Source organism: Lepisosteus platostomus, chromosome 1 (genome assembly GCF_059453375.1).
Source record: "Lepisosteus platostomus isolate fLepPlt1 chromosome 1, fLepPlt1.hap1, whole genome shotgun sequence".
NCBI classification, from domain to species: Eukaryota; Metazoa; Chordata; class Actinopteri; order Semionotiformes; family Lepisosteidae; genus Lepisosteus; species Lepisosteus platostomus.
The window spans coordinates 80,138,311-80,154,146 of record NC_142611.1 but is presented as its reverse complement, the minus strand read 5'-3'; positions in this window follow the sequence as shown (position 1 = coordinate 80,154,146).

The following is a 15,836-nucleotide window of genomic DNA, read 5'->3' as shown; positions in this document are numbered from 1 at the left end:
TCTCTGTGGCTTTGAGTGGAGTGTCCAGAAAAGCGCTATATAAGTATAAGCAATTATTACTATAATTCAGTCACCCTGGACCAGCAAGAAAAGAAGACCACACGGGTTCAGAGGAAAACACTGCGGAACACTGCCAGCTCCACCATGCTCCAACATATGACCTCACCGTGGTCTGTCACTCATCCTTTCGGTCAGAGACCCTCTGGGCTGCTAGCTAGCAGGCATTGCTCCCATTCACTCTCTCCTGCTGACTTCCTGTCTCTCTCCATTCTCTCTTTCCAGTTGCAAGCACTCATCGTACACACACTTTCAGTGAATCAGCTGCATAGCCTGCCACTTAGCTGGTGGCTCTGGAGCATGTAAGGTTGTTCTCCACTGCTCTCTCTGAGCACCAGCAGGCATCCTGGACTCTGTCCCTTCCATCCTCAAACACCTCCATGGCATTTCTGGCTGACACCATCTACGTCACTGACCTCCATGGCCCTTTCCTGATCTTATCTATGGTGAACCTCAGCCTCTCAGCTACTGTCTCTGGACATTAGTAGCCCCTGCAGCCAGCTAACTAGTCAACCTTCCACATCTCCAACAACCGACATCCCTGGTGACCGATGTCCCCTACAACCGACAACCCTGGCGACCGATGGACCCAGCAACCGACATCCCTGGCGACCGATGGACCCAGCAACCGACATCCCTGGTGACCGATGGACCCAGCAACCGACATCCCTGGTGACCGATGGACCCAGCAACCGACATCCCTGGTGACCGATGTCCCCAGCAACCAACATCCCTGGTGACCGATGGACCCAGCAACCGACATCCCTGGTGACCGATGGACCCAGCAACCGACATCCCTGGTGACCGATGTCCCTGGCGACCGACATCCCTGGTGACCGATGTCCCCAGCAACCGACATCCCTGGCGACCGATGGACCCAGCAACCGACATCCCTGGTGACCGATGGACCCAGCAACCGACATCCCTGGTGACCGATGTCCCTGGCGACCGACATCCCTGGTGACCGATGTCCCCAGCAACCGACATCCCTGGTGACCGATGGACCCAGCAACCGACATCCCTGGTGACCGATGGACCCAGCAACCGACATCCCTGGTGACCGATGTCCCTGGCGACCGACATCCCTGGTGACCGATGGACCCAGAAACCGACATCCCTGGCGACCGATGGACCCAGCAACCGACATCCCTGGTGACCGATGGACCCAGCAACCGACATCCCTGGTGACCGATGTCCCTGGCGACCGACATCCCTGGTGACCGATGTCCCCAGCAACCGACATCCCTGGCGACCGATGTCCCTGGCGACCCCACTCATACATCCCACAGGCTACTTTCAGAGCAGTTCAGAGTGGAGAGTGTTCTTCCCACACACACTTTCCACTCTTCACACATTTCTGCCTTCAATGTCCAGGTCCAGAACCCCGATCATTGCTTTCCATGGCTAATATAAGAAAGAACAAACACTTAATTATCACGTTTATGAAAAATATCAAGGAATAATCTGCATGATGGTAACAAAACATCGACACTAATGTTCATAAATCTTCAGATTTCTAGTATTTATGCAAAACATTCCATTCATAAAATGCTAGGTAAATGCACAGTTAAAATTACCTACAGTATGTTACAGTGCTAATATTCAAGGCATAAGAGCATAAATAAGTTCAGTATTGAGTTTGACATTATACTTTTTTTTAATAAAATAATGTTTACAATAATGCTACCATTTTAACACTGGATACACAATCTTCATTTGTTAATCCAAGAACAAAAAACTTAATAAATAAAATAATAAATTCTGAAGAAAAATTCTGAATAAAACTGAATAAAACTTAATTTAGGTATTCTTTATTGTCCAACTTTTTGTCATTGTATGAGCTATGGCAGGTGACATAAAGTACACCCCTTTCAGAAACATGTGCACTGTGTGAATTAAACTCAGAGGCCAGTTTCTGTTGGGTTCTGCGAGTGTAATGTCACTGCTCATACCTGGATGAGAGCAGCGAGGTGGTGAGGATTACGCAGGTGCAGCCGAGACAGGCTGGTGTAGTGAAGAGACAGGCAAACACAGCCCAGAGTCGTAGTCAGAGACAAAAGCAATGTTCACAGCCGGACAGATGCAAGGGCAAAGCACACAGGCAAATCCAACAAGGAGAGCCAAAGTAAACAAAACCACATTCGTAACCAGGAGCAAATCACAAGGGAGATCCAAAGGAAAGCCGAAACAAACACCAAGACTGCATGGAACTCTAAGATGGAGCAAGGAGATGATGCAAAGACTCTGGCTTAAATATCCTGTTTCTGATGAGACAGGTCTGGATGTTGACTGCTCACAGGTGGAATACATCTCCTGTTTGAGTCAGTGGTCACAACAACCAGGTGACAGTAGATGACATGGTAACTATAGTCTTCCAGCACTGCAGTGGGAGTGGTAGTGAAAGTAATAAAATAACTTTAAGATTTCAAAAATATTTATTAATGTTATAAAAGTATAACTAACACCAAAAAATCTATTGGAAAAGTTTAGAATATGTTGAATAAAGATGAATCATTTTAGGAATTTTTATTTTCCTATTTTGTTTTATGGTAACAAATCTTTCTTTAAAGACAAACATGATTACAGCAAAGATTTAAGACACAAGCTTTGTGGAGAACAGTTTCTTTGTACCTTCAGTAACACATGGAAATACAGCAGCCACTATGCTAACACTGAGGACGTTTTCACATCTGAAAAAAAAAGAATTTAAGTAATCTAGCACAGAGGAGCACTGATGACTGAGTATTGTATTTCAGTTTTCATGAGCTATCAACACTGAAAAAAAGATTCACAATTAATATTAATTCCCAGTGTTTCAGAGCATTTCTGATCACTACGTTAGAAATAAGAGAAAGGCATTTCAATTCTGTTTTTTATGGGTTTTCCCATTTATTATTCATTGCTAAGGTGCATGTAATGAGAATCGTTAGCTATTTTGAATATCATAAACACACGCAATTAGTTCATACACTAAATGTAAAATCTTTAACAACAGATTCTAGGAGTCTAAGTAGTGATCTGCATCAAACCTCTAGATTTAGGACCTTATTCTTCTATGCTAATAGTTTAAAAAAAAACATATCGGCAATGCTGGCAAAATAAACATTTTGCAGAGTATAATTTTCGCAGGAAGGAGTGAAGTAGAGGTTAATTCAGCATGGAAGAGCCTCTTCTTGTTCCTAATATGAATGCTTGTGACCTCTGTACCTGTACCTCACAGCTTTACTGTATTTCAGCAAGATACTGAACTGTTGCATTATTAGAAACGTTTCTATCGAATATAATATTTTTTAGCATTTTATTCATGGGACTCAAAATAAAGAATTTTCCTCCCTATGTGCCCTGTATAATCCATAGCAGCACCACTGAAAACTCCTGGTTTCTGGTGTCACAATGAGGTAAAATGTCTCTTAAAACTCACCACCTCTGTCACAGCCAGTGACACTTCACAGACTAACTGCATTGGATCTAACTTGAGCCTTCACCAGGAACTCCTGTCATCAAATGTTATTCATCTGGATTACATTGGCCAAGTAACATCAATAGTAAATTGTCAAAAGACCACAAATAACCTTCACCTATAACTACTGGCACATAACCAAGGCATGCTCAAGGACTTGAGACTCCAAATGAGAAATACAAGTTTCAAAGATAAAGCTTTGAGATTCCAAGCTGGAGTATAGCCCTGAGCACTCCTCTGCAATTATCAGATTGTGAAATTTGCATTGTGAGATGTGATTTATATTGTAGGAAAATTTGTTATGCAGATTATTTCTGACCAATGAGCTTTTGCTGAGCTCTTGTGTTTCTGTGATTTTTCTTTTCACCATTTCAAAAGGTTATTTACAATATGATTCAGCAATTACGATTTGTATTTTTTTTTCACTTGCTATCCAATGCGCTAACATAAATTGCAACTCTAAACAGATAGTTGTCGCAACAGTGGCAGGTTAGGAAAAAAGAAGCCGGACCTTATTCTCTTATGCAAAGATTTAAAAAATACTTCTCCGCAATGCTGGCAAAATAATAATTAATAGAGCAGACTGGTTATAAATACTAGCCAAACAGTTACAAGCTGTTTTTGTGTTTGGTTGTAACCTGTCTCCCTCCTGAAAGAGTTAATGAAGCATTTAATCTTTTCCAGCTTATACCTGGTTGGCATTTTGATGACACCACTGAGAAGTGCCATATTGTCTTGAAGACGGTCCTGCAGTGAGGAGCCATGAATCTAAAATACAGTTGATTACAGCATTCAGCCGAGTAAATCCCTCAGATGTGTACATCTGTATGTTAAAAAAAATGCATCCAGCATTATGTGTCCCAGCAGGAGGATTTAATATAATAGTTCTCTTGAATATAACACCATAATTTAAATTGCTAATTATAATCGGATCTTGCAAATAAATAAAACATAACCCTTTTTATTTCACATCATAAAAGTTTGCCATAGTAAATTTGTGCAATTATGCAGCTTAACTTGCAGTTGTCATATTAGCACATTAATTCCTCTCTCCCCACATACAGTTCTTTAGCCTTTAGGGTGGCTGTCTTTCCCTCTTCCTTTTTCCCACGATGATGTTAAAATCCTCATCTGCTGTTTCCGCAAAATACCACTGTAAATTTTTCCTACCAGCTGTTTCATAAGTAGGAATTAGCGCTACTTGCTTTGGTGTTGTTTCCTGTTGGGGATGACCATCTTTTAAACTTGTAACATACAGTACATTCTTTAAACATTTAAATTCCTCTATCTTTTTCCCCCAGATATTTTTTTGATGTTAATATCATGCTGTATACAGTACGGACAGGATCAGCATGGGCCATAAGACTCACGCTGTACATGATTACAGTGATGATTAAGGACCAGTTTGACAAATAACAGTCAGACAAATTGCCAAGAGCTTTATAAACTGCTGGATAATGTCTAGTGATTCAAACCATGTGAGGCTGTTTCTCACTGATCTGTAAAGAGCTTGTTGCTTCTGGGTGTGCATGCTGTTTGCAGAGAAACAAGTTTATCTTTCACAACTTTAAAAATGAAAAGATATACGATTTCACTGTGTTTTGGCTCATCTCCTATCTCACACCGAGATGAAAAAAAAAATTGGAAATCTAAACGCATTAAATTGAGCAGGAGGTAAAACTCAAACGTTCTTATTTTCTAAAGACAGAAAAATATTTGTCTTCTCTAAAACACTAAATAATTATGAAAATTTTTCAACACTCCCAAAATCCATCATATCAGGATCCAATACAAACTTGCACAATTTAAAAACATGTAAGATTCCAAGAACACACATTGCTAGAGATTTGCTGTATGATTGCAAAATATGATAAACTAGCTGAATACTTTAAAAGCATCAATAACTTGTTTTTACTAGGTTTTTGGCTGAAGCTGTTATCGAAAGAAACTTTCATTTGTAACCCATTTTAGGATACAGTATTTGTAACTCAAAGTGTCTTGGTGGAAGAGCTCAGCTGAAGTACTTTACTGAAGTCTCACCTGGGGTTGAACCCCCCAGCCTCCTAAACTCTGCTCCTCAATATTGACTTGCTGAGCTCGTAATAGTGCTACCTGCGTCCTGACAGTGCAGCTGCTATGATTGAGTGAGGAGCTTCTCTATCCATACAAGTGGTTTCAGAAATGGAGCAACTTTTTTTCTGAATTTGAAACTGAAAGGTTTGCAAGCAATAGCATGTAAATGGGTGAACACTTGCAAAGCTTAGTCTTATTAAAATTCAGAAACTACGACTATCACTTTAAGCATCTCGCAAAACTCTTTAGTGAAACATTATTATTTTTATTATTATTATTATTATTATTATTATTATTATTATTATTATTATTATTATTATTATTATCATCATCATCTCTGGATTTAGAATGCAAGTTGTTGGTTATTTTGCAATGTCTTTCTAGTCTGTTACTTTATATACAGTATTTATATACTGTATGGTATATTCCAGTTTGTTGCATTACAATATTTAAATATTTTTATATCCTATTTATATGTTTCATTTTCAATTTTGAATATTAAGAGTATACTTAATATATTATTTCAATTTTTAAAATATGTTCTTTTAATTTTTTGTTACTGTTTCAGAAATGGGATGACACATTTGTGTGGCAGCTAGCACTGTTGCTTCATAACTCCAGGCTCCTGGGATCAATTCAAGCCTCAGGCATCTGTCTGTGTGGAGTCTGCATGTTCTCTGTTTTAGTCTGGTGTTCCTCCAACTCCCTGAGACCACGCTGGTGAGGTTTAATTGGCTGCTCTAAACTGTCCCTCCCTCTGTGGGACCTTACCCTAGCCCTAACCTGACTGTCCTGAACCACTCCAGTCCTGAGTGGGCTGGCGACCTGTTGGTGGGAAATACTGCCATGTGTTGTCAGGCCTGCCTTCAGCTGAGGCTCATGGGATGGGCTCCACCTTGTCACAACCCTCACCAGGAGAAGAGTCTTCCTCACAGAGTGGGTCAAGACTGAAAATTGCCATGAAATGAGACCCATACAGTACAGTATGTCAGTCACATACTGTACCATATACATTTCTCTTAGAGTAAGAAAGTTCTATTTCTACATACAGCTTTAAAACTTAAATAAACCAATAAACCAATAAAACTTAAAACCAGTAAAATGTAGATAAAATATATGTCAAATAATGTGGAAAATAACGTGTTTGTGCTTGTAGTTCAGGTGTATCATCTGTAAATAAAATTTCTGAGGGCATCAGTGATGTCACGTTACACAGACAAAAAGGTCATTTATGTCATTGCTGCAATCAAGTTTGTCTTTTAATAACTCTGTATTGCAACACAAAATAGAACCACTAAAGATTCCTAAATTGATTCATCTTTAGACAAGACATTTCATGTTTCCAACAGATGTTTGATTATTCCTGAAAAATAAATAGTAAAATTTTGAAATAATGAAGTTATCTTATTACAGAATCCAAAAAAGGGAAAACAATTACCTATATAAGCAAGCTAAAGACAAAAACTACCACAGTATGCCCTCTCTATCACAGTACATTGCCCCCTCTGAGTTTAATTTCACTCAGCACAATTCTTTCTGAGAAGGGGGATCTCTATATCACCATAACCACACATCATAAGAGAAATGTGACAATAAAGTATGCTTAAATTAAGCTTTATTCAAATATTCCTGTGCCTGTATTAGTTTTTTATGTTCATTATACCTAAAGCTGTTTTTTTTCTTCTTGGTTACAGTTTAACAAGTCTAAAATCTTCAGTGTCAAATGTTAAGATGGTTACATTATTGTAAATAATTTTATTAACAAATATCAAGATGTCCGAATCCATACTGAACTCATGTCTGCTCTATACTCACCTTTAGGATTAGTAGTGTAACACAGGTCCAGAATCTAACGGTTTACATAAACACTCGGAATCTGCAGCTCTGGGTCATCTGTTATACAGTACTAGCTGTATGGAGCGCTAGTTAGGGCTCTGAACCTGGAACTGGAAGGTCATGAGATCAAATCCCAGACAGAAGGCTACTGCACAATCAAGTGATCTACTCCTGAAAGATACAAGGATTCTCCCCATGTTGTCAGGATACATTCGTTCTTGATTTGTTTATCTGATGAAGTGGTATTGAGACACAAACCTTTATGGGTCTCGTGATGAAGAGCAGGTTTATCAAAATAAACCTGTTATCTAGTTCACCTTTATCTGTTTATTGGCAGGGTGGAGGGGTGGAGAGTGGGAGGGTGTGTTCGTGATAAAATGGATGCCTTTGGTAACAACACTGAAATCATTTCACAGGCTGTGTCTAATGTGAGAACAATGTACAGTACTTATGAACGGTTGAGTTGCAGGGAAACTGTGCATTGCACTATTGTAACAGTGGGGATAAAATCACAATCTCCTCTTTCACAAGGGCTAAAACAACAAGAAAAGGAGCGTAAAAGCAGTGACAGGTGAGACCAGCTAGTCCCCACATGGGCTGGGTGGTCCAACTGGCATTCTCTCGTTTCTCACCTCTCACACAGCGCGAGCTTCACACAACAGAGCTCCTTGGCACAGGTGAACGGAGTGACCGCAAGTGTGGAAATGGTCTCCGTTGCAGCACCACCACCGCCCTTGCCGTGTTTCAGATTAAGCCTCAGTGAACCTCACTGGTGAGAAAAAACGAACCCTGTGATGAGTCTGCTACTGGAATTGGCTGCAATGAGGCTCACAATGACTAATTTCCAGCGCTGTCAAGCCCTTTAGCTGTTTCACTACAGAAGGCGAAATGATGAGAACTGTAGGCAACGAGCTTGCTAATAAAAGACATGATCCTACGGCTCCATCTAGTGGGCAGGACGTGTAAACCAGCAGTTCCACAAACCAGTATTAAATACTATCGTGCACAGGCCACGAAAACGTAATCATTTCCTACCTGCAGCGAAAACACCTCTTTCGGCTGTTCTGATGATGGATTTTAAATGCGTATTGTACTGATAATGATTTTAAGCCGTGCTACAGCAATGCATAAAAAGGAACAAGCCTGTACTGACCTAACTTTCTGTCAAAGCATTATTTCGCACTATTATTTCAACATAATTTTGGGAACGTGATATACAACGCAAACGAGCAAATCTGCTCCCACAGAGCTTCGTTAGGGGAGTCGCACACCACTCAAAGACAGCGGGCTCCACCGATAAAGTCTTGACGCTGGCCGACTGTAACCGGGTCGCCGGTTATTCAAGCGGGGGCCAGCAATTAACTGAGCACCGCCAAGGGCAGAGTGGGATATTCGGCCAGGTGTGAGTGTTTTGGGTTTCGGCAACACAGCGACCCCTGCGGTGATCCAGGTGCTTGCAGGTACGAGGTTCGAGCATCGCGAGTCGCAGGGGGTGTCCGCCTGCACGTTCTCATTCTTTACTGGTGTGGTTGGGGTCTTGCGGCGATCCCAGTTGACTATTCCAAATTTCACAAGTGATTGTGGATTATAAATCTACGGGGGAAAAAAAATGTTACTGACCACAGCCTAGCGACCAAACCCAGACTCTAATCAGAGGATGAAAATCCGAAGGACTGGTGGTGTTTCACCCCTCAAACCGATCCCAAAGTTAAGAGATGGAAATCACCGGGGAGAGTAGCGATCAGCGTGTCTATCATAAAATATGGTATTCTAATTACACATATGTAATTCTGGTTTTCACCGACTTCTAAAAAGCGGAAAATTAAAAGCTGGTGGCATTATTGTAATTAAGAACAACAGTATCACCGCACGGTTGTTACAGGGATATGTGTATCATTAAATGCAATTGTCTAATGGTTTCAATTGGCAGCCTCACTGATTAAACCTTTCCAGCTGAGACTTGTTTACCTGGCCAGAATATAAATGTTCAAATGGTTGTTTAGCTTTGAGAATTGGCGTGAATTTATATCACTGATTAGAAGCATCTTTTTTTGTGCATTTTGTTATAAATGAGAGATGATTTCTTACTTTCTATCATGATTATATGTATATACAGTACCCCTGGTATTTTGCATGTAACTTTGGTTTCTTTCTTAGTAATATTTTTTTAAGCAATGTTTGTAAAAAGAACAATACGTAAACATATTCTTTTGATCACTGATTGTTCTGAGCATTGATTTTACAATTGTGTACATACAAAGCAGAGTCTGACTCTCCATCGATATACAGTAGGTGAATTCACAGTGCTGAGGTGAAGTTCAAAATACTGTTTTATCACAAATAAAGATACAGTATGTCGCATTGCTAAATGAAAAGCATGCCTTTAGACAACGTTACAAGACTGCTCTATTCCCGATTCTCTTTCATTACTGTATTTCTAAAATTATTTTTCCTGTTATTCGATGGAACAAAAAGCCACGGGAATGTTCAAAAAGACACAGACTGTAAGAATTGTTCCTTGACTGTGTGACGGTTCGGTGCAAGCAAAATCTTCTAAAAAATGTTATTGCAGATGCTCACAGCACAAAACAGAGTTTGCGGTACAGTACCTGCTGAAGGCTGGAAGTATCATAAAAAGAACCTTAAACCCCAGATCCATCCATCTTCCAGCCACTCTATCAAATTCAGGGCTGCAGGGACGCCAGACCTGGCAAGCAACAGGTGTAAGGCCAGATAAACCCTGGACACGACACCAGTCCATCACAGGGTTCACACTCCTACTGGTGCCAGTTTCCCCAGAGCACCAACCCACCCATACAATATGTCTCTGGACTGTGGGAGGAAACCAGAGCACCCAGAGAAAACCCACACGAACACAGAGACAACATACAAACCCCATACAGACAGCTCCCTAGGAATTGAACCCAGGGCCCCAGTGCCGTAAGACGTAAGACAGCGATCATAACCACAACACAGCTATACAATACTGTACTTACTGCGGCACACATTAAAAAAACAAACTTTGTTCTAATTGTTTTCTGTGTTTCCACTTTGTACAACACTGCTGCAACAGTCCCATGAGTCTTTTTCTGGTACTGGGAGACAGCTGCATTTCACAAATGTCAAATGTGCTATTATGCTGTTATTTCATATTAACAAGAGCATACATTTCTATAACAAAAGATTTACAACATTTAGTGCAGTTTACTACAGCATATTTGTGAAGTAGAAAAATAGCGTTCACTGTGAAGGTGTACAGTTGCAATTTGTTAACAGTTTGTAAGCCTGCTCTACTACAGCACCATCTTTTGTTCAGCAGTTTCTGAAATAAAATGAAGCAGCTTGTTAAATAATTAATGGGGTCAATTAACACGCTACAGCTTTGCTGGATTACGTAAAACAAGGTTTGCTATTTCTGCATTCCTTTGTAATCTTTCTACATGCCTGCTATTTTAACACCTAACAGAAAGCAGATTTACTCTTGTCTGAGATGCGGAGAAGACAGAATGTTTTGAACATGTACAGGTGTATTTCACACCATTTGACTGAAGAAATGTTGTACCAATAAAAACTGAAATCAAATTTGAAAGTCATGCTTTTTCTTTCAAATTTGTTTTTCAATTGGCTAAAATCTTCTTTTTCCTTGCTTCCAGTTAACTTCCCCTACAATTCAGCCACAACAGAGAATTCTATGCTTCTTGGGACCCATGTACTGTACATTATATAGTACTTTCAAATGTACATGCGTGTTTTCCAACACACAGACAAATTCAAATACACAATACACAACACACAAACACAAACACAACAGTCTCAAACCCACCACAAGTCATTGTAGTTCAGCTCCCAAATAAATCCCTCCAACAAAGCAGTTTTAGCACAAACCAGTTTTGTCAAACACGAGTTAACATTTTATTTTTGTCCTTGGGGCAGATCTGTGAGTGGAGATGTCTTCTTCTGCCGGTCCGAAAGATGTGTCCCCAGACCAAGTTTCATCACAAAGATCTCAGCTGAGCGAACACCCACTCTCACTTCACCAAAAGGAAAAAAGGACTCTACTCCTTATCTTTCCAGTAATCAGAGCATGCTTCTCTCATTGTCTACAGTGTCTCACACTCTACAGAGTGTCTCACATTCTACAGAGACATGTGCTCTCTGTCTCAGAGCCTTGGGAGCCATCAACAACTAAAATGCTATTTTTCCCATACTGTCATTTCTTTGAGCATTTTTAAATAATTAAGAAAGGTTACTCCTGTGATGGACTGGTGTCCCGTCCAGGGTGTATCCTGCCCTGAGCCCATCACTTGCTGGGATAGACTCCAGTTCCAAGCGACTGTGTTGGACAAAGTGGCAAGAAGGGTTCCAAAAGGCCAGAGGCCATTCAGCCATTCTACAGTAGCTCACCTGCCTTCTAGTCGCTAATTGATCTGAGTTCATTCGTGGCTAAATTGTTCCCAACCTCAATAGGTCTCTCCTTAGTTTTAAATTCCCCCTTGTGTCATCATACTCCGTGCTTCATTGTTGATTTTGTAGAGAAACAAATAGATTGACTTTGCCAGTGCCTTTGGATATAGTGCAGAATGTAAATCAAGAAAGTTTATGTTAAAACTATGCACTATTAAGGTCACATTTAGAATGTTGTGTACAAGTTTGGTTATCATATTATAAGAAGAAGTCCAGAGAAGAGCAAACATCCATTCAGGGCTTAAAGGAATGTCTTACGCTGACTGGCTTAAGGTATGTAACTTTTTTTTAGTTTTGAACAAAGAGATTACGAGAGGACCAGATACAAGTGCTCAATATATTCAATAAAGCATTGACAAAGTCAGTCTGGCAATCTGTTCACTGAGTGAACAGTGAAACACAGTGCTGAGGACACATGTGGAAGCTATGTGGGTTAAATGCAGTTAAACCGGCAGGCATTTTCTACTGTATACGCGGAGGGCTGTGTGACTGTGGAGCATTGTCCGTGTGCTATTACTGTCCACTCTTAAATAACTTCAACACATTAGTTAAAATGTCTTTTTAACAAAACCGTGTTGATTATTTCCTCAGATCCTATTTTCATTTTGACAATGATGTAATGTAAGACTTATTGTTCTATAATTACTTGATTGAGTGTTGTCACTGTTTTAATGGACAGGCACTAATTAAATGATTTCCCAGCCAACAGATATTACCTATTGTGAGTGAGTTTTGTCTGTCTTTTTCTATGCATACCACTGGTAGAATACCACTGGGCCCTTGAGGTTTATCTCCAGAGCTTCTAGTACTTGCAGAACATTTGCCTTTTCTCTGATAATATTATTTTATACCTACAGTACCTGTGTCCTTTCTCAGCCTGTGCACATTGTTGATTTCTTCCTTGGTACTGTATATCCCAAAGTGGAATTCTAACTCAATACATCAGCCATTTCCCATCCATCACCTACTGGGACCCTGCAAGAGCACAATAGACCCCCACATTCACAGTTATTTCCATTACTGATCTTCTCACCCAAATGTTTACAAAGTTGAGAGTTCTGAGATAGTTCCTCACAGCTTCTTTTTTTGCAGAGACAAGACTGACATCCTTAAAATGTCAAAGTGAAACATCAGCCCTGAAATAATTTTTAAAATAAATGTTATAATAAATATTATTTACAGGTGATTGTCTCTGCAAGGTATGGGAGGGATTACTAAGAAGACAATCAGTTTGGCAAGTTATGCATTTTTCTTGCTTTCATGTGCTGACTAGACCAAAGTCATTTGTTCCAACATGGACAACAACTGGGTTGTCACCTGCTCATCTAGGACTCTAACCACTCTGACCTCAGATGTACAACTGTGTTGGCCCTGGCTCCTGGCTTCAGGCATATTTCAGAACACTTTCCTACAAACATGACTTCTCTTTTTGCCTTTTTGGTAGCGCTGTGTGTATTTGATTCTGAGCGCAGTGTGAGGTGAAGGTGTTCTGAAAGCTACAGTAGTTCCTTGCACTTTCATGTCTGTCTTGTCTCTTTCCAGGTCCTGGAGTGGCGCACGTGTGCTTGGCGATGATTTATGAGGTGGGTTTGTTACGTTTCACTCTGCTATTAAAAATATAGCACTGCTCACACCATTAAAAAGGACCCTGAACTCCGGGTAAACGTCTCAGCTTTTCGTTGAGATCTCAATTTTATTAGCTCAAAAATAGTTTTGTATTGATTTTGAAGAAAAGTATTTTTTTCCCACTTTTTGTAGGCCACACTGCAGGTTTTGCATAGTCAGAATTTGTCCATAGCGCCCACTGTACACTGTTAGGGCCTCGTGTATGCTGGGTGCAGTGCCACCTACTGTGTAAGACATGCAAGAACATGCGCAGCTCTACCGAGTTCCTAACAGAATCTCTCCTCTCGGTGGCATGGTGTTGTTGCATAGTTTCTGACAGGTGATGGCGACAAAGCTCCGTGCTGTAGCAGTACTGCTGACAAATGCATTAATAGTAGGAATAGTTTTTTTTGCTGCAAATAAGGAATAAAGGAAAATGTGCTCCCCCAGATAATACCAGGGCCTCTGGGAATATCCTACACTGACAGTCTGAAGGAGGTCTTGAACAGAGAGGACTAAGAGAGGACCCGATGCAGTAATCCAGGTGCTCAGAGGCAATGGCCATTTTCAGAACGCACAGTGAAATACAACCACAGGACACAAGTGGAAAATCTGTGAAAGTGCTTTTATAACCAAGAACAGGAGGCACTTCTTTACCCAAAGGGTTGTGGGAGAACAGAACAAGCTGTTCAGCCATGCTGTTTAAACTGATAACCTGACTACTAACTGAAGCACAGTAGTGAAACTCAAGCTCATTATGTTATCACCATTTTAGAACTGACATGCCCTGACTGCATCCTTTGAGCCACAGGACACCCGGGATTCATCACAGGAATGTTCCAGTCTCCCTAGGCTCAGGGAAATGCAGCCGAGAACTAGGGACACTTCTTTATGCAAAGAATTGTAGAAGCAAAGAACCAGCTGTCCTTGTTGTTGAAACTGATTCCCTGGCTTCTTGCCATAAATTGTTAGAAATAATCTTCGGATCAATTAGCTCCAAACAAACTAAATGGGCCAAATAGCTTCCTTTCATTTGTAACCTCTCTAATGTTCTAATTTTCCATAATTACAAAGGTTCCTGTATACTTTTGTATACAAGATTAAACCCCTGCCTTAACATGGAAGAAACAGATTAGAAATATCAATCAGCAAAGCAATTCATGCTGTTTGACTGATTCTGACTCAAACAGGCAGCTATGCAAACTATATAAAGGCATAAATAAAAATACTCTATACAGTATTTGTTTAGCCTACCTTACAAAAGACTGTTGTACTGTACATTTCCACTTGAGTAGGTATGTACCCATTCACATCGCCTCACCATGAATATGAAGTTTGTTTGTGAAGATTTGGGTATACTCACAGCAGCATAATGGCTACATGAAACATGTCTTAGTTAACAAGATGACTGTTTCCAGGACATCCTACTGAAGAGTTACTGATTCTTGTTGTTTTCCTGTTCACCATCAGAGGAGTTTGACAGTGCATACCTGTCACAACACAATGCTGTAAAAGGGTTGCTTCTATCAGTACACTTGATGCCAACTCTCAGCTCATGATTCCCTCCATGTGTCTGTCAGTCCGCTTTACTGATGTTAACAATACACTGCACAAGCAACTTTGCTAGACACCTGCCTGCTGGATATCTGTGTGCAGGGGTAACACACATGGAAACGCAGAGAAGAAAAAGAGCTTGTTCTGCTGTGAAGCCTTGTAGACGTGTGAGGGAGAGAGAGGAAGGGGAAGACGCAGGACGTGAAGGGATGGGTAAGGAGAACTAAAGACAGAGCGAACAATGTAATATTAAATCCTGGATGTGAAATCTAGGAGAGGTGATTCAAGCTGAAATCTGTAAATGAATGGACAAATTTAAAACAAAATAGTTGATCATTTATAGACGGGGGAAGGTGGGACCTTAGTTTAAGGATAATTTTGATGAGATCTAGAGAGGTAGAATGGGAAACTTTGTAATGTCTCTGATCTTCACTGCTGTGATATGCTGTATTTGCAGATCCTACCAAGTAATACATTTACTTTAAGTCTTGTGTAGGCATACTTTATTTTTTACTAATTTGATTGTCTTCAGTCTTCAGGCTTCTCCAGGGAGCTCAGACCCCAGTCTTCAGGCTTCTCAATCGAGCTCAGACCCCTCAGTCTTCAGGCTTCTCAATCGAGCTCAGACCCCTCAGTCTTCAGGCTTCTCCATCAAGCTCAGACCCCTCAGTCTTCAGGCTTCTCCATCGAGTTCAGACCCCTCAGTCTTCAGGCTTCTCCAGGGAGCTCAGACCCCTCAATCTTCATGCTTCTCAATCAAGCTCAGACTTTCACATTCAGACATCTC